This window comes from Gobio gobio (assembly GCF_949357685.1).
Source record: "Gobio gobio genome assembly, chromosome: 4".
Classification (NCBI taxonomy): Eukaryota; Metazoa; Chordata; class Actinopteri; order Cypriniformes; family Gobionidae; genus Gobio; species Gobio gobio.
Genome location: NC_137100.1, coordinates 24,839,145 through 24,858,018, shown reverse-complemented (window position 1 = coordinate 24,858,018; position 18,874 = coordinate 24,839,145). Strand labels below are relative to the sequence as shown.

The following is an 18,874-nucleotide window of genomic DNA, read 5'->3' as shown; positions in this document are numbered from 1 at the left end:
ACTTCCGGGTCAAATAAAAGTCGCACAAGTGGAAACGGAAAATTCACATGTTCAACAGGTTGGATGTGTCTGTATTAAATTGCATGTGAATTGATCCTGTATGGTTTGTTTATCATATTTTAATAACAAAATTTTCATTTTAATAATTTGATAATTTAGTTTTTGAATCAACAAACAAATAACTAATTGTTGTTATTAAACGGACACTGGTTTTAGGCGCACTGCCAGTATTTTAATTTATTTACAGAATTCTATTTTAAATAAATATAAGCCATTTTGCAGTTTACTGATGGCCCCGACCCTCCATGAGAATCGCTGATATAAAGACCTCTGTTAGAAAATGAGGTCATGACGAATTGTTTCATAAGCGAATCCATAATACATCCAATCTTGCTTGTCTTAATGAGTCATTTCATTTCAAATGGTTGCTTTCATCATTTAATCACAAATCGATGTTGCGCATAACTACATTAATAGATTAATTCCTGCAGAGGGCGCTGTTGTCAATGCAAAAACAACGTCTCTTTTCATTTACACCACACGCCTATTTATTAGAAATTAAATATTAACAAATGAGTGTACAATAGAATTAAAAAACATAATCAACCTAAACTACGTGTATGTGTAAATATCAATTAAAATATGATCTAATTATCTATAATATTTCTCCTTTCTTTACATTCTTTTTTCTTTCTCCCACAATATATATAGGACCATTTTTACACATTAGTTTTACATTTTAGCTGATTAAACTGGTGATATGTTTTTTTGTATTAATTCAAGTGGCCTGTCTTCAGTGGTCTTTCAATTCTTCTATTCACTATTCTGTTCAGCCTATTCTTTTCAGACACAAATATGCCAACACTGTCAGACACAGGCACAATATATTTCGATTTTAGCTCACACAGTGTATATTCAACCAGCAGTGACAGCATTATTCTTTTATTGACACAATCATTATGGGTCTTCACACAAGAATTTGGATATATTGATCATACTAGTGCGCTTATGTGGTTTAACAGTCTGCCTGTAAAGTGTAATTATTACACAATTGTTTTTCTAAAACATATTTCCCCCTTAGATACCTTTTTGTTTGACTTGTTTACTGTACGCCTTATATCCCCATCAGAAGTTTCCCATCTCAACAGGAAGTGGTTAGCACAAGCTCTGTTCTTATGAAGACGCCCACTTCCTTTGACTTTGATAAACACATTTGTGGTTTTGTGCACTAACCCCATCAGATACATTTTCTTAACTGCTGCTAAACCCAATGTCCCCAAATTACAGAATGACTTCTGACTGGTTTATAATGAAGATATAGCATCCAGTACAGTTAAGTAGTGAGTTTTTTGTTGTTGTTTTTTTGATTGGTGAGAATAAAATCTTATAGTTAAATGATGTTGAGTCATTCATTTGCTTGAGAAAGATCAGAGACTCATTTTGTATCAGCTGCATCAGAATGGCCTCATTTGAAATGAGTGGTGCAGCACCTTTGTGTGCTTGGAATATAAAGCAGAATATCTGTAACAAAACATAGTTCAAGTCAATGGAATCAGATACGTTTTTTCACACCTTTATTTAAATGTACACATTTATTGAAAGCAGCAATGAACAACGGAGGTCCATTGTCAACACAAGTTTCAGTCATCGTCTTCTCTGGAGTGTTCATTTCAGAACTTCTAGATTTAATGGTGTGAAACTACAATGATTTTGAGACAGTCATTCTGAAGAACAGGTGAGCAAGGTTAGATAGTAATTGTGAAGCCATTAAAAAGGTTTTAAAAAACGTTTTGTTTGTTGTCATGGGCTGATATTGAAATCTGTAGATATTTTATGTGAACTGTTTTATGTCCATGTTGGCCAACACATTTGCTTAGAATATCAAAACTAATCTTAAAAAGGTTAAAAGAATTCTCAAAAGCATAAAATGAGCTGCATGGTAACTTGCTCACGGTCTTATAAAGGTTTCAATCTTTAAAATATCTATTTTCACTACAACACTTCAGCCACAATCCTAGGCATGTTCTGCAACCAACAGCTGTTGCTTCTTGAGACTCTGCATGTAACATGTTTGCTCAAGTGCTGCAGAAGGACTTACATAAAACCACATATTAGTGTGAGAAACAAACTGCATATGAAAACCGCTCTCTTCACACATCTGAGGACGAACTCAACATTCGGTCTCACTTTGTGTCTTTAAGACAAATACTCTACGATGCACAGATACCACTTTTTCCAGAACAAACCCGATACCGATACTTTCATTTTTTTGTGATACTGAGTACCGATACCTTTTTAAAATCCTGGGCAGAGAAAGCAAAATATGAATCAAATTAGTTGGCTTAGCAAATATATATTTCCTTCAGTTATTTTCATGCAATTATGCCTGTTAAAATGTATATAAGAGCTATATTACTTTCACTGTTCATATTATTGCTCTCATATTTTATCTTTAATTTAAAGGTGCAGTGTGTGATTTTTTTGTGAATTGCATCCCCCACCCTTTCGGAGCACATGGAGAAGCTACGGGGGCTGACACAGGACAAAAATGTTTTCGTCGGAGAGAGCAAAGAGTGACTAGAGCTTTGTAGAAAAGTTTTTTTAAGTCATTCAGTGAAGAGCAGAGAGGGATTTTCTCTTTGTCTTTATGTTGTTAGATTCACATTGAGAAAAACAGCTGGTTTATTAGGCTGCTCTCACTTTAAGAGCTGCACATCCAACATTCTGTAACACACGCATTTTCTTTCTCAACTGATAAGTTCACTTCTGGCACAGAAATTGTTGAGAAAAAAAATATTTTTGTTTGTTTTTGCACACAAAAAGAATTCTCGTCGCTTCATTAAATTAAGGTTTAACCACTGGAGTCACATGGACTATTTTAACAACCTAGTGTTACTTAAATTGCTCTCTATTGAGTGGTCAGAGAGCTCTCGGATTTCATCAAAAAATATCTTAACTTGTATTCCGAAGATGAAAAAAGGTCTTACGGGTTTGGAATGCCATGAGGTTGAGTAATTAATGACAGAATTTTCAGTTTTGGGTGAACTATCCCTTTAAGACATAACCCACTATATGTTTCAAAAGTATACTTGCCTATACAGGCATTTTTACATAATTTAGTGTGAATTTGTCCGTTCAAGTGCAAAAAGACACGAAAGAGAACTCTATTTAATGGGCTATTTGTGCACTGTCTGAGAGGCAGCATTCTGGGCGCACACTTCGGATGTTTGCGCACAGAAAACTTATTGAAAACGTTGTGTGATTACTGTACCGCCTTTCTGTAATAATGTAGGGAACCACTTGTTGTACATAAATCATGTAACAGTTCATGTTTTTACTTGCACATTACATTTAGTTTTAATCCAAATGATGCACGTGTGCAGCGATGTCTGTGATATCTGTATCCGCTCCACTTTTTTAGTGTAGAATATAGCGTGAATATTTAATATGTGTTTCACATTTACAATCACATTTAACAATATAATTTTCTTTGATCAAGATCTGGCAGCAACAGCACATTTATCCGCTTGGGTGAGCGATTTGCGGACAGCTGTCCCTGCGCGTGAAATCACCCATGCCAGCAAACCAATGAGAACGCGGGACAATGATGACGATACATAACAAACAGAGCGTAGGCGCCAAAGCTGCTGTGGATCCACTTACCAGAATTCCATTTCATATTGTGTAGGTCTCTGGCTAACCGGCTAACTTACGTTATTACTGTCTTACTGAAATACTACTGTAAATCAGTTGTGGGCTGCAGTATTACCTAAAACTGTGTCTATTAATGCTTGTCTGTAATTCTTACTACTTTGAGTAAAGATAAAGGATGGAGCAAGATTGGCAAACTTTAATGTTACATCAGTCATTCACGTTAGTGCTGGACTAACGTATTCGCTGTTATTGATACAGTTCCCGCATGTGCACCGCAATAAATTAGAAAAACACACACACACACACACACACACACACACACACACACACACACACACACACACACACACACACACACACACACACACACACACACACACACACACACACACACACACACACACACACACACACACACACACACACACACACACACACACACACACACACACACACACACACACACACACACACACACACACAGGTTTGTTGATGGACGCACACTTAATGCTGATGGTGAGGAATTACAGTTGAAACATCTGATAATGTACCTCAAAAACTGAGTAGCTTTGAGAAACGTCCTGCTCAATGGTTGAATAACTAGTTTTTCCAATATTTCATCATCTGACTCACGCTGGGATTGATGTAAAATCGACATCATCATTACTGTCTCTACAGTGTGTACAATCATTAGTTATGGTAATGGGCGTTTAGCTTCCGAAATACGCGTTGTACGCGGTAGACCAATCACAACAGACTGGGCCATCTGACCAATCAGCAGATAGGCTCACAGAGAGAAGGGATTTAGAGAGACTGAATCATCAGACGAGTCGTTTGAGAATTAGTGAACATTGTGGTGATGTGCAATGTATATTATGAGAAAATTAAAGTGTTTTTTGACCTTTGATGCATGTAAACCTGTTGTTGGAGACCTCCAAAACGAAATTAGGAAACTTTAAAATAGCATAATAGGGGCACATTAAAAGTCCATATATGATGCCATCATAACACAAGATATTTTTGAGAAGCGGATGCAACCAGACCTGTTTTCCTGTTCATGTGATGTTATTAAACAGAGCAGTCCATGCACATCACACAAACCTCGAAACTCTTTACTTGTGGTATCCATGGCAACTTTTTCACAAGGAAAATCATTAAACCTCTTTGAATAATCGGCAGCATCATTGATTTTCAAGGTTGACCAATGAGAACTATTTACTAACACAGTCAAGACATTGATTGGCCGTCAAGGGAGCAGATGCTGACCTCTATATTGAAGAGGTCTCAGAGTGTCATTACATTCTCTCTCAATCAATACACAGCTCAGATATAAACACCCATCCTGTCTAAAGGCCAAAAGAGGTGAATAATGTGGAGGATGAGTGATGACAGTTCACTATTAAATATGCTTTCTTTAAATCAAATATATATTTGGTGTTTACTTTTATATGAGTTGGCAAGCTGTGCCAATTGAAATAATATTTCAGTCTGATAATAGTCACTTAGAGAGAGAAGAATAAAATAAAAAGGGTGTATGTGAGCTGCTTAATCTATAACAATTTGGATAGTAGATATATAATGAATTTGCTCATTGATTAATATTAAGATGAACAAGTTATACTAAATGGACGGATATGAAAATCATTTAGCACTTGCTTTAAGATAAAGAAACCAACAATGAAAATGTCAAGGACAAATGATGATTTATATAATAGTAGCTAAATATATTAAATATGGAGGATAAAAACTGCAAAACAATAAATAAGTAAATAAAAGTATGTTTAATGGTACAAGCTAACAGATAAAAGTATACATATTTTAAGATGGAAGCAAAAAGAAAAAGACAATTAATTAATAAACATTTTACATTTCAAATACAAATACATAAACATTTTGCGCTACAAGCATAAATAAATCAATCAATCAATCAATCAATCAATATTTTGCGCTATAAGCAAACAGATAATAAATAAATCCATATTTTGAGCAACAAGCAAACTGAAAAACAAACAAATAAATTATATTTTATGGTACAAGCAAACTAAGATAAAATTATACATATTTTAAGATAGATGCAAACAGAAAAAAAAATCATTAAAAAATAAACCGTTTACACTACAAATAGCTAAATAAATAAACATAAATAATTTGTTTTGGTCTACAATCAAATATAAATTATTTAATTATTTTAAAAGTACATAAATAAATATTTTACACTACAAGCAAACAGATAAAAGTAAATAAATCCATAAGTTGAGCTACAAGCAAACAGTACAATAAAATATAGGCTACAGCAAGTAAACATAAAAAAATGATGAATTAATTAACTTTTTACACTACAATAAATAAATAAATATGAAAATAAATATTATGCTCTACAAACAAACATACAAATAAATATGTACATGTAAATGCCAACAGGGAAATAAAAATAAATTAGTAAATAAATATACATATTTTGAGCTAAGCAATAATCAATAATAATTAATCATTCATTCATAGATTAGATAGATAGATAGATGAGATAAATAAATAAAAATAAATGCTGTGCTCTACAACTAGAGGGCGCTGGAGAGCAGTCATCAGCAGGGCAAGTCAGAGCATTTGCTGAGAGCAGAGCACACCGATCATTATCAAAAACTACTGCGGGAGTCTAACAAGAGTCACATCACACTCGCTGAACTCCGATCAAGCACGTCCAGAAACGGGAACGCCAGTGTCCGCATATCCCTGGATATTTGCCCTGCACGACCGCTCCGGTCCGGCGTGTCATCTAAAGCAGGACTTTGGATATTATTAAGGATCGTAAGAGCAGATTTGTTTTCTCCGCAGTGGGAAGGCTCGATCCACCCCCGAGTCTGATGATTTGAGAGGGAAGCAATGCAGCGCTGTGACTGTACACCATATTCCCGCTTCAATCCACACTTCATCTGAATCTGCAGACGCACTCCAGTGATCGAGCGCTCTTCACGTATGCTTGTCTTTTTCGAAAAAAATAAATAAATCTCACCCGAGATTGCGACTGACGCCATTTTAAAGCGATAAAAAGCCGTTTGCTTGAGTTTGAGGGATTGTAAAGTGCTTGTCATAATCTAGTGTATGGATTTACTCTCGTAGACTTCAGCAGCAGCAGCAGCAGCAGCAGCTTCAGAAATGGGTGAGTTTGCCTCTTCGCTCATTTAACCACATTTCAACGTGCAGTTTTTATTATAATGCCATTTATGCGTGTTCCTGAGGAATTACAGCTGCAATTGAACTGAAATGAGTAAAACCATTGGATTGTTTTGCGTTAGGTAAAGCACTTAAAAACTGCAGAGCTCCATTTTAACCAGAAGAAAAAAAGTGGACTATCGCCTGTCTGCCTTTACATGGCATACTCTAGTATAATTGTTTAATTTGACCTCGGGAAGCAACATATCCATCAGTACTTATGGAAATAATAACAGTTAGACTACAGAAGGTGAATGTTTTTCTAACTCACCCTAAAGGACAGCAGCGTTTGCGACAGCGGGAGAATAGCCTAACGTTACCCACTGCTGTAAAAGACCGAACCTCTCTATAGTGGTAACGTTATATATTCAGACGAAGAGGAGACATTATTCAGCGTAATTTACTGTAATCGTGGCCATGCATCAGTTTCCCGCTGATAGAGAGTAGGCGTGTGTTTGCACTGTCAAGCGCCTATAGTAATTTCCACTATAAGCCACCGTGTAGGCTTGCTTTCCATGTCACTTGTGTTCTTACTCATTAAAGACCGCATGTGTTTCAAAACCTAGCGAGCCTCCTACCTAGACAGCATTTGGACGTCCCGTGCTGCCTCAAAATGCTGTCAAGCAGGGGTCCCACTAGGTTTTGATACACAATCAGCGGTTTGTGTGTAATGGGTAGCAATGATGAAACTGTTGACCTAAGTGTTTGGTTTCCTATCTGATCTGTCATGAGGTTGCATGGTCGAATTAACCTTTGCTGACATTTACCAGGATCAGGTATTATTCAGAACCTGAGTTTAAGAGGATTGCCCTATTTATGGATGTTCTTCATACTTAGCCTATCTGATCTTTGATTAGTGTCATGCCCCTCATTTGATTGGCTGAAATCTTTGCCTAATTGCAGAAAGGGGAGGAGCTATGACAAGGAGATCTGGCTGGGTTATGACTTGAAACAGAGGCTGAATCTGAAATCTAGGGCTGTAATCTCCCAGTCGATTAGTCGATTATTGGTCGATACGTTCTGGCTCGACCAAAATTCTGATTGGTCGATTTTTTGCCGCGTTCATTTCGTCAGTTTTGCCGCGCCGCGTTCATTTCGTCAGGTGGAAAGCACTAATTGCTAATGGGGGTGTTTTGAGAGCACCCCTGTTTCACAGGTAACAGTCTGTCTTCTAGAATCTGAAATCGCCCCCTATACCATTAAATAGGGCATTATTTGAGGGGACAGCCATTTGTAGCGGTGTTCGAAACCATAGTGGACGTTATTGAGTGCACTAATTCTATCCCACATTGCACCGCAATAACGAGAGTACAGCCAATGTACACACAACGGCTGTCCGAATTCACTCACTCGTTTTCATTCACTCCTTCAAGTGAAGTGTATAAGTGGACTAACATAGGGAATAGTGTTTGAGGGTTTAGGGGGTGATTTCGGATTCAGCCAGAATTTTCTGTAGGGGAACTTAAAGTCACCATGATATCAAAATGGATTTATTTTTTATTTTTAATGGAATATCGCAGTGTTTATTATAAATGATTTATTTGTGCATATTATTTTATGGGACAAAAATCCATCCCCTCCATAATCCTGTCACTCACACGAGATCGCAGCTATAGAGTGGTGCAGGTATGACTTCACTTTATGGGCCAATTAGCATCACACTGGTTCCCTTGACAAAAACCCAATAGAATTTTTCCATTGGCTTTTGGAGTTTGCAAAAAAAAAAAAAAAAAATGCTCTTTGATCATTATAAAAAGATACTTTTTGACATGTTTTGTCCATCAAGCTAATTTTTACAGATGAACACAACTTTTTCGTAGTAAAAAGCTATAGCTAAATGAACTACACCACGGTCCCACGACTTCAACGTCACCACTACTAATCTTCCGTTTATATCTAAAAATACATTTCCCCAGAAAGTTTGAGTTAGACTAGTTTAATAAGAGCACAATTATAAGCATAACAAGGCTGTAAAAACGGGCTGAGTTTACCTGTTTGGCGCGATTATGTTTAATTTCCTTGACTGCCTCTGTAGTCCCATTTAGCCACTTCCACCTTTTTCAAGACACGTAACCGCTTCAAAAACACACGTGTGGGGTAATACTGATGTATTTAATGTCGTAGAATAAAACGTGAAAGTGTCTTGAGCTTGAGTTCAGTACAGACCTTATTTCAGCCATTTAATCAAAATTCCATTCAAAAAACCCATTGACTTCGGAATGGTGGAACTGCAAGTGCTAAAATGCTCATATCTGCACCACTCTATTAGCAATCAACAACGATGCAATCAATTCCCTATTCACAGTTTTTTCTTTTTTTTTTTATCGTTCAAACAGCGGTTTCACTCAGATATATTTCACAATAGGGAAGATTACATTTTCCGTTTCATGCTAACTTCTGGAGACTTTGAGGATGCAAGACAAATGAAATGTTTTGAATATCATACCTTAAAGGGATAGTCTACCCCACAATTAAAATTCTGTCATCATTTACAAAAGATAAACACAACTGCTTGGTTACCAGCATGCTTCAGAATGTCTCATTTTATTTTCCACAGCAGAAAGTCATACCGTTTTAGAACAAGTTAATGCATTTTCAATTGCAAAGGGACATGCTTTCAATACTTATGCTTGAATATTGAACTTCTAAAGAGGAAAATGCATGTGATTCTGGCATTTAGCCTAATTCAAGGGCTAAATCAATGCTTTGGTTGCATCAGAGTTTGGTCAGAAGCACTGGTTAAACCTTTATCCTCGCTGAGGTCTTATGAAATGGTTGAACTGAATTGAAAGTCTGTGGTCAGAAATGGAGGTTGTAGAGTTGTTGTGGATTTTTTGGACAATACAAAATCTTGATTTGAGTGCAGTAGTTTTGGCTATGAGTACATCACTTTATAGATGCATCAAAATGGAAGAGAAACTGTTCTACGTCTTCATCGTTTCATAGAAAGCCAATGGAAAAACCCAGGTCAAATGAGGAGACCGATCGCGTTTATCAAAACACAAACATATCTACTTATGGAGCTCTTGCCTACAAAAAGATTCCAGAAACCCTATTGTATATGATTACACAAAAGAACCACAGTATTTGAGCAAAGAATAAATCCAAAGTGATGTTTATGTGTGTGAATGGAGCTCCCTCTGTTCCTGGCTATGGCTAGTTGCATTGGAGGACAGCCAAGTCCTGACAGGAGACAAAGGAAAGAGGGAGATATCCAAGGACATATCTAATTTTTGGCAGGCGTTCCAACCCAAATATCAGAACAAGAACACCTTTTGGCAGTGAGATACAGGAGGAGGAGGCCGTTTCTTTTTTTTATTTTTTTTTCTACAGCCACTTTGTTTTCACTGCGGTCGAAATTCCGATCTCTCCTCAGTTTAAAATTGACATTTTGGCAGAAATCCATTTGCTTTTGTCATCGTAGAAAACAAGACAAGGGCGACTGGTTTTCTACGAATTCAAGTGGGATTGGCCGCACATTTGGAAACTTTTCTGAAGTAGGATGGTGTTCAGATGTGTTTCATTTACACTGTATGGCCGGCACCAGGGATTGTGATGACAGAGAATTTGCCTATATTCTCTGCAGTTTAATTCAGGGTATGTTTACTCGACAACAATGTACTATAAACAGATGACAACGCTGTCAAAACAATCTCCGTTCACATGGATTTGCGAAAATGACTAAAAAGGCTGTATTATGCATGACATGCCAGTAGGTGACGATGACGTTTTCAAAACCATGCGCTTTGAAACCCGTTTTCAAAAGATTGCATTTTCAGGCCCCCAAAACGGTGTTGTCTCGTAAATGAATGGGCAAAATGCATGCATTTTTCTGTTTTCAGTTGAAAACATTGTTGTGTAAACTTCAGTGTCATATAAACATACCCTCAGAGTGCTAATCTGTCAGTTTTGATCTGTGCTCAATCCTTAAAGGGTACATAAAACACAGTTTCTGCCAGTCTCATGTTAATCTTCATATTTCCGAAGAGTCTTTAGTTTGATCATATTTATAAAAGACAGATACGATTCTTTCAGAAAACAGCCAAACTTGTGGAGGCATGCAGTGGGCGGAGCTAAAGAGTCACGAGCACACACACACACACACACACACACACAATACATCATCGCATTATACCTGGATAACTTTCGATTCACTATATGTTCGTGTTGTTTACATTATATCCACTATTGCCAACAAAACACAGACATTTGATTTCACTCACCACCTGCGTTTTCGACTCGTGACCCAGAACAAACAAACACACTTGCAGAACTCCGTTGCTACTCCGGAAAAACAAACTGCATCCAAACAACTGCAACTGTTTACCAGTGATATGAAGCACACTGAGGTAAGCCTTTAGTTTGCTGCTGCTAAAGGCTGGCCAACACTAAAAGATTTTCATTTTTATGTAACCTTTATTTTACCAGGAAAAGAAGCACATTGAGATTAAGAATCTCTTTTACAAGAGCGTCCTGGCCATGACTGACAGCAACACAGCTCACGCGGGTTTAACAGATAACATCTATACATACATAAATACATACATACTAGTGATGCGCGGGTCGGCTTTTTTTCCAACCCGCGGGTCCTGCTTTTATGAAATTATTTGGCCCGCCCCAGCCCGCACCGCACCAGTGTATCAATTTTAAAACCCGCCCCGCCCCGCATCCGCGACCATTAATCATAAATCAGGTCATATTAATAACAAGATAATGATAAAGATTTTCAACCTTTAATTTTCACCAAAGTAGCGTTTGGATCTTGAAGGCTTAACCATTTTTTATTTCAGATTTGTATAGGCAGTTTATAGCCTACGCTACATAACCACTAAACTTTTGTTTTATTTAGCACACAGAAATGTTCATAGCGTGTTTACATTCGCTGTGCAAAAAAAGAATGGCGTCCACTGTACCAGGGTTTAATCTATTTCGGCTAGACTCCAGCACCTCGTCTTCCATCTTCACTTTTATCTCTCCGTTTTTGTTGTCGTGGCTGCCGGTGGTGGGAGCTGCTCGGCGCGCAGCTGTCATGACGTGCCGCGTGATGCCAAAGGCTTGGGGACATCATGCAAGTTACGTTGCTACAGCTTTCATATTGTAACCTTATCAAAAAAACCTAATAAAATATGAAAATAGATACTCCCAAATATTTTATATAGGCTATAGGGAATTGCAGGCAACATACATAGATTTTTTTATTTTGTTTTTAATGACCCGCCCCAACCCGCCCCGCAAATAAATGAAGATTTCTTAACCCGCCCCAACCCGACCCGCAGGTTACCCGCGGGGCCCGCGGGTTATGAGACGACCCGCGCATCACTAATACATACATCCATGAATGTGTACATATTCACAAAAAATGTCCAATGAAACCAGCTGCCTAAGTTTCAATGTAAATTGCAAATTATTCCAAGCAGAGGGAGCAGCAAATTGAAATGCTTTTTTCCCCTTATTCACTACGTACCACCTGAACAGAGAGTAGGAAAAATTCCGGGGACCAAAGGCTATAGCTACCTACCAACATGTTTTTTACAGATGTAGGTATGAAGATATGAAGGAAGTAGACCTAGGATATATTTATAAATAAAAACATGCCAGTGTTTTAGTCTACGGATGGACAAAGCAGACCTTCCAACCCGCGCTTACAACACACAATGATGAGTGAGGGATTTAAGATTTGTTATGAACCTCAGTGCACCATGATAAACAGTGTCTAAAGTATGTAAACACTGAGAAGATGTGAGAGACCACAAACATGACGATAAAAATCATTTGACAGATTTATTCCTATAATGTGTGGAGTGCGCGATGTGACCAAGACAGCAACATCACAAACTAACAGATTCCATTCACAAACAACCAGAGGAAATCTCACAAAATCTCTCGCGATCAAATGGGACAAGAAGAGAAAACAAACATGGCGGACAACGGGCATGAAGAAATGACGATACTAGTCTTTGGACTGCTATTTACAGGAAAAAAAGTTTGGATGAAGTTGTGTTATGCTTCCGTCTTCCGTAAGCTCGCTTTCTGATTGGGTATCGTTTTGTTCCACATGACAATCTACAGAGTGCGTGCGTTTGTCTTCAAGATTCCCCCCACACAGCAGGATTTCTGATAAATATTCAATATGGAGGATATTTGAGATCGTTGTGGCCCTGATGTTCTTCCGAGCAAATGTATCACTTTTAACACACCTCTCACCACAGGAAAATCTGATAAGATAATCTGTAGAACCATCAAGATAATTGGGACTTTACCTAGGATTGTTGGAAGGGGGGAATTGGGCTCAAAATTGGCCCGATTATCCTGTACTGTTGGGTGCCTTTTTAGTAGGTAAAATCACAAAAGGGCATAAGATCACATTTTAATAGCAGCCCTCATCTGTTGTAGGGTATCAAACACTGCAAACTAACAGCAACCAATAGAGCCCTGGAGTGATGAAGTATTTTTGTAGGCCAAAACCCAGAAATGATTTTGTTAAATGCCTCAAATAAGGTCTGTGTTTAACACAAGTACAATATATTTTCACTTTTTATCCTATGGTATAAAGTACATCAGTAATATACCCCCTTGTGATTTATTTTTTAAAAGCTTTTACTTGTCTTGAAAAAGGTAAACAGTGGCTAAATGGGACAACAAAGGTTGTCTGGGATATTAAACGCCATCACGCTAAACAGGTCAACTCTTTTAGTCACTAATCGGCTTGCCACTAATAGCACTCTTGCAAACTCTTATATCTCAAACTTTCTGGGAAAATATTTTTTCTAAATATAGACTAAAGGAGTTGTGGAAATGGTCTGAAGCGTAATGGTGGTGACGCTGAAGTCTTGGGTGATGCTAATTTCTGGGTTAGACTACAAATATACGTCATCACTGCAGCGCTCCATAACAAATACCTCCAAATTGACATTAAGCTCTGCCCACCTTCATTACTGTTGACACTCAGGCAAGCCATACACAGCATTCCATGGGAATAAACAGGACATTTCTGTGTGATTTTCAGTAAAATATGCTCATTAAGTAATTTGATATTATTCTTACACTGTAAAAAAAAAAAGAAATCAGGTCTCCAATTGAACATTTTCTAGTGACTGATCTAGGGCTGAAATGATTCATTGAGTTACTCGATTAACTCGATTACAAAAATTCCTTGAGGCAAAAATTCTGCCTCGAAGCCTCGTTAAATTCCTGTGACACGCTCACACGGACCGCTGTTCAATGTTCAGGAAGCACAACATAGCGCGTGATACATTTTGAATTTAGTTTAGATTCTAGATGCCCAGAATCACTATAGTAACTGCATGTTTTACACAGTTTATACAGGTAAGTTGATTACCTTTCTTATAGCTGCCACACACACGGCGCGCGCAAGCCCCGAAGCCAGACCGCTTTCACTTTCGTCCTCATAAAGTTTGTCAAGTAAATGCGTTTAATGCCTTGCCTGTTTGAACATTGAAGCGATTGTGCACTATTCAAAAACAAAAATACGGAAAACTTATCCGTTCAGTGCTCAGCTTTTCCCTGTGACACAGAGAGCCGAGCCGAGCCGTGTCGCGTCTCTGACAACGCGCGTGCGCCCTGAAGGCAGATCTCTTTTCACGTGAAGATCGTGGCAGAGAGCAGTGCAGAAACGCAGTGTCAACGCTGTCCTGTGACTAAAGTAAAGTCACAAAAGTAGCTTAGAAACTCAACTCAACCGTTATAGTCATATATTTGAATACCTTTGAAGTAAGTACAAACCACAGCTTCATAATGAATAGAGACGGTATGAGTAATTCTCACACACAATCTCTCTCTCATTAATGCATTCAAATAAATGTAATGTAGGCCTACTGTGTTAATTTATCTGTAGCCTATCTGATGTAAAACAAACATAAATCTGCCCCATAGACAATAACTAGTTTCCTTCAAGTATTTTAAAATCACAAAGAAATGCACTTTTTGCATTTGTTGGAAAAATTCTAACTTTAATAGTAGAAAATATTTACAGAAACACACACACACACACACACACGCATGCACCCTCCTCTCTCTCACGCCAGTCAGACCAATCGTGGCAATCACATATGCTCAAACTTTTATGTAGCCACGCAACAATAATTTCAGCATGCGCCATGCGTTCACTGTATACACCGGGACGTGATGTTGTGACGCGAACTTTCGAACGGATGCTTCACCTAAAATGCACCGCAATGCAAGTGATGCAAGCCATTCTATTGAAAATGAATGTATTTCTGCCGTACCAAACTGCAATGAAGCCTCATGCACGTGCAAGCACACACACACACACACACACACACACACACACACACACACACACACACACACACACACACACACACACACACACACACACACACACACACACACACACACACACACACACACACACACACACACACACACACACAGGTTGCTAGGTTACCATAGCAAATAGGCTCACCCCAGAAATTATATATTATTTGTTAGTAGCCTAATGGTAAATGCTGCAGGTGTAGAAATCTACATAAAATATATTTACTTTGATGTCAGGGCAAGATTACAGCATGAAACCTGTTGTGCATATTAATAAATTAAATTGCTTTCCCTCTTCATTTTCGTTATGCATTTTGTTTTGGTTGTTTAAAAACACGATCGATTAAGTGCTAGATTAATCGATTACAAAAAGAATCGATAGCTTCAGCTGGAATGACGTTAAGGTAGATAAATTGACAGTATTTTCAGTTTTGGGTGGACTTTAACTTTAAAACAAGTCTTGAGACCTCTGTTTCTGTCATGTTGTGTTTTTTTCTATAAATTGTTAAATTACGCAGACACTGCGAATCAGAATTTAGGCAGACACTTCTCACAGTCAACTGACTGTATTTTAAAGTCAACAGTTCTGTTTCTTACATTTACACATGAAATCATATGTAAAATCTATACTGTGAACTCTTTACCGCCTGTAAAAACCAGTAATATTTAGGGCTGCACAATATATTGTTTTAACATCAATCGATATCGTGATGAGTGCATATGTGATAGTCACATCAGAGCATGTGCGATGTCAAGTAGGGATCATAATTTATCTGTGATCTGTATGTACCAGGCCCCACGGTTTGAAACGCACATGATTAGTGAATTCATCTTAAAGTTGAACCATCATAGAGTGAAAGTTTATCATTTTCACGTTTTAGGTCCTGTCAGTTTAAACATTCAAGCACACAAGAGTCAAGACAGCACATGAACACCAAAGTCTGTTCTCTTTCACGTCTATTTGTACTTTAACGGACACATATACATGCAAAATTATGTTAAAATGCCAGTCTCTGTGAGTATCCTCCTTGTAAAGTATGTCTTAAGTGAACGTAATTACTATGTGTAAGTATATTGGATCTGTGCATTCGGTCTTAAAGAGTAACAATTACAGAAGAATAAAATCTAAGCATATTTTGTTCCTTTTGGAGCTTGGTAGGGTTCAGTTTGAGCAGATGTTTTATACCATCATTACTGTCCTCGTCAGAGCTCATTTCCAGTACATTCAGCATCTGGCTCATATTTGCCATCTCAAGCATATTCTCAAAAATATCATTTTCTACATCTTTAGACTCAATATTTTGATCGCTGACAGCTTCACCAGATCCACCATCAAGTGACAGTGACACTAATATTTGATTGCGTTCAGTACTTGCTCTGCAGGAAATCACTGAGCCATTTCAAGTTTTGCTGATGACTCGTTTATTTAATAACAAGCCATTTTTGATACTGACACTGAATGCGGTTGTGACTTCAGGGTTAGGGTTAATCAACGAAAACATTTTAAAACTCACATCTTGCTGTCAATCCCAAACAGTGACTATGAATGCAGTGATCATGGACATTTGTATTAACTGATTGATGCCTTTTAATTCTTGGCACTTTTTTTATGTTGGTATTTTTTTATTTGTATTCTATGAAAACATGTTTGAACGTTGAAAGATTAAAGGGGTCATGAACTGCGTTGTTTTATTGTTTTATGATGTTTCCTGGGGTGCACTTACAATGTTAGAATGCTTTTTACATTATTTATAAATAAAAGGCATTTTTCCTTCTCTGATTTTAGCCCCCTGGTTTGAATGCTCTGTTTTAAGGGGTGTGTCTGATGTGAGACTTCAATGTAAATGCCCACTGCTGTGATTTGCTAACATCTTTCCATTTGAAATGGCTAAGTATTACTCTCTCTTTTAGCGCGTTTTTACTATAACAGCTCTCATGTTTAACTAATCGTGAAAAGTGTTGCATTATATTTAGATCTATGGCATTATATTAAGATTGTGGCATGAAAGGTTGCAGTGATGATCATTGTAGCCGATCACACAGATGCTGAGCGCATGAAAGCAGCGATCTTGTCATTGCAACTCAGTTTCTGTAGCCTGACAAGCCAGACCCACATCAAGATGTTGGGTCTGGAAACTCACCATTGACAGTAGGGGTGTGCCATATCATACCGTTCACGATAATACCGGTATACATTTTTACATGATAAAAAAGTGTCATATCGCGATATCAATGATATAGTGACGCGATGACGTATAGCGCATTTACGTTCCCTAGCATGCACAACAACACCTGTCAGAGTATACAAGAGCAGCATGTCAGCATCTGATAAGGACTTGGTACCTAAAAAGGGAGCTACTTGGTTACTAGAGGTCAGCCCTCTTGACAACTGACTAAACATTGACAACTTAAAGGGTTAGTTCACCCAAAAATGAAAATTCTGTCATTAATTACTCACCCTCATGTCGTTGGACACCCGTAAGACCTCCGTTCATATTCGGAACACAAATGAAGATATTTTAGTTGAAAGCTGATGGCTGAGAAAGGCTTCACACAGGCCTCCATTGGCATTCAGTACATTGACACTTCCAAGATCCATGAAAGGCACTTAAAACGTCGTTACAAAGTCTATCTCACCACAGTGGCTCTACAATAATCATACAATGCGACGACAATAGTTTTTGTGCGCAAAAAAAAATCAAAATAACACCTTTATCCAACTTGTTCTCGACTTCCGTGTGTGCCTCCACGACGCATGCGCGAGAATATGACGCAGATCCGGCGTTCGGACATATGACCCAGAAGCGATTTGTTTACGAGCAGAGGAAGACGCGCGTGTCTAAGCTGTTGGATTCTACATTGATCGTGCTTTAGGTCTCGGCGTAGTGCTCAAAATGGGGCTTAAGTGTGTATTTCATCGATTCCCGAACACCGGCGCTACGTCATATTCTCGCGCATGCGTCGTGGAGGCACACACGGAAGTTGAGAACAAGTTGGATAAAGGTGTTATTTTGATTTTTTTTTTGCGCACAAAAACTATTGTCGTCGCATTGTATGATTATTGTAGAGCCACTGTGGTGAGATAGACTTTGTAACGACGTTTTAAGTGCCTTTCATGGATCTTGGAAGTGTCAATGTACTGAATGCCAATGGAGGCCTGTGTGAAGCCTTTCTCAGCCATCAGCTTTCAACTAAAATATCTTCATTTGTGTTCCGAATATGAACGGAGGTCTTACGGGTGTCCAACGACATGAGGGTGAGTAATTAATGACAGAATTTTCATTTTTGGGTGAACTAACCCTTTAAAGCTGTTATTGATGTTTGCAGCGCAATATTTTACCGGAAGGGTAACATTGACGGTTATTTTCGTCAGTTACGGCTCGTGAGATCTAACATTCTGCCTCCTTTGAATCTGACACAGAGATAAAGTAGTGCGTAAGATTACATTTATTTGAATGGATGGATTATAGCATTTATTTGGATTAATTATCGATCGAGAGAGAGAGATTCGTACCAGTGTGACTGCGTCTGTTCAGCGTCTCTCTTAACGAAGATGTGCGTTTATTACTGAAAAATAGCGATGTAACCCCATCGTCGCTGAGAAATGTAATGTAGTGATCCAGTAACTTAGCTATTTTATTGCTAAAAGTCGCGGGGCGGCGTTAATAACAAGTTTCTGTGCTCATGAATGCAATAGGATCCGCGTGTACAT

General features: G+C 38.1%; 1 protein-coding gene across 2 annotated transcripts in view; it reads left to right on the top strand.

The window, feature by feature from the left end:
* The first annotated feature begins 6,241 nt into the window (after window positions 1-6,241).
* Window positions 6,242-18,874, top strand: part of setbp1 (SET binding protein 1) — an 84,790-nt gene continuing 72,157 nt past the window's right edge. For both annotated transcript variants that reach the window (XM_079814327.1, XM_079814328.1), the window contains exon 1: window positions 6,242-6,811. The gene's annotated coding sequence lies outside the window, so the exon portion shown is untranslated. The remainder of the gene's footprint in view (window positions 6,812-18,874) is intronic.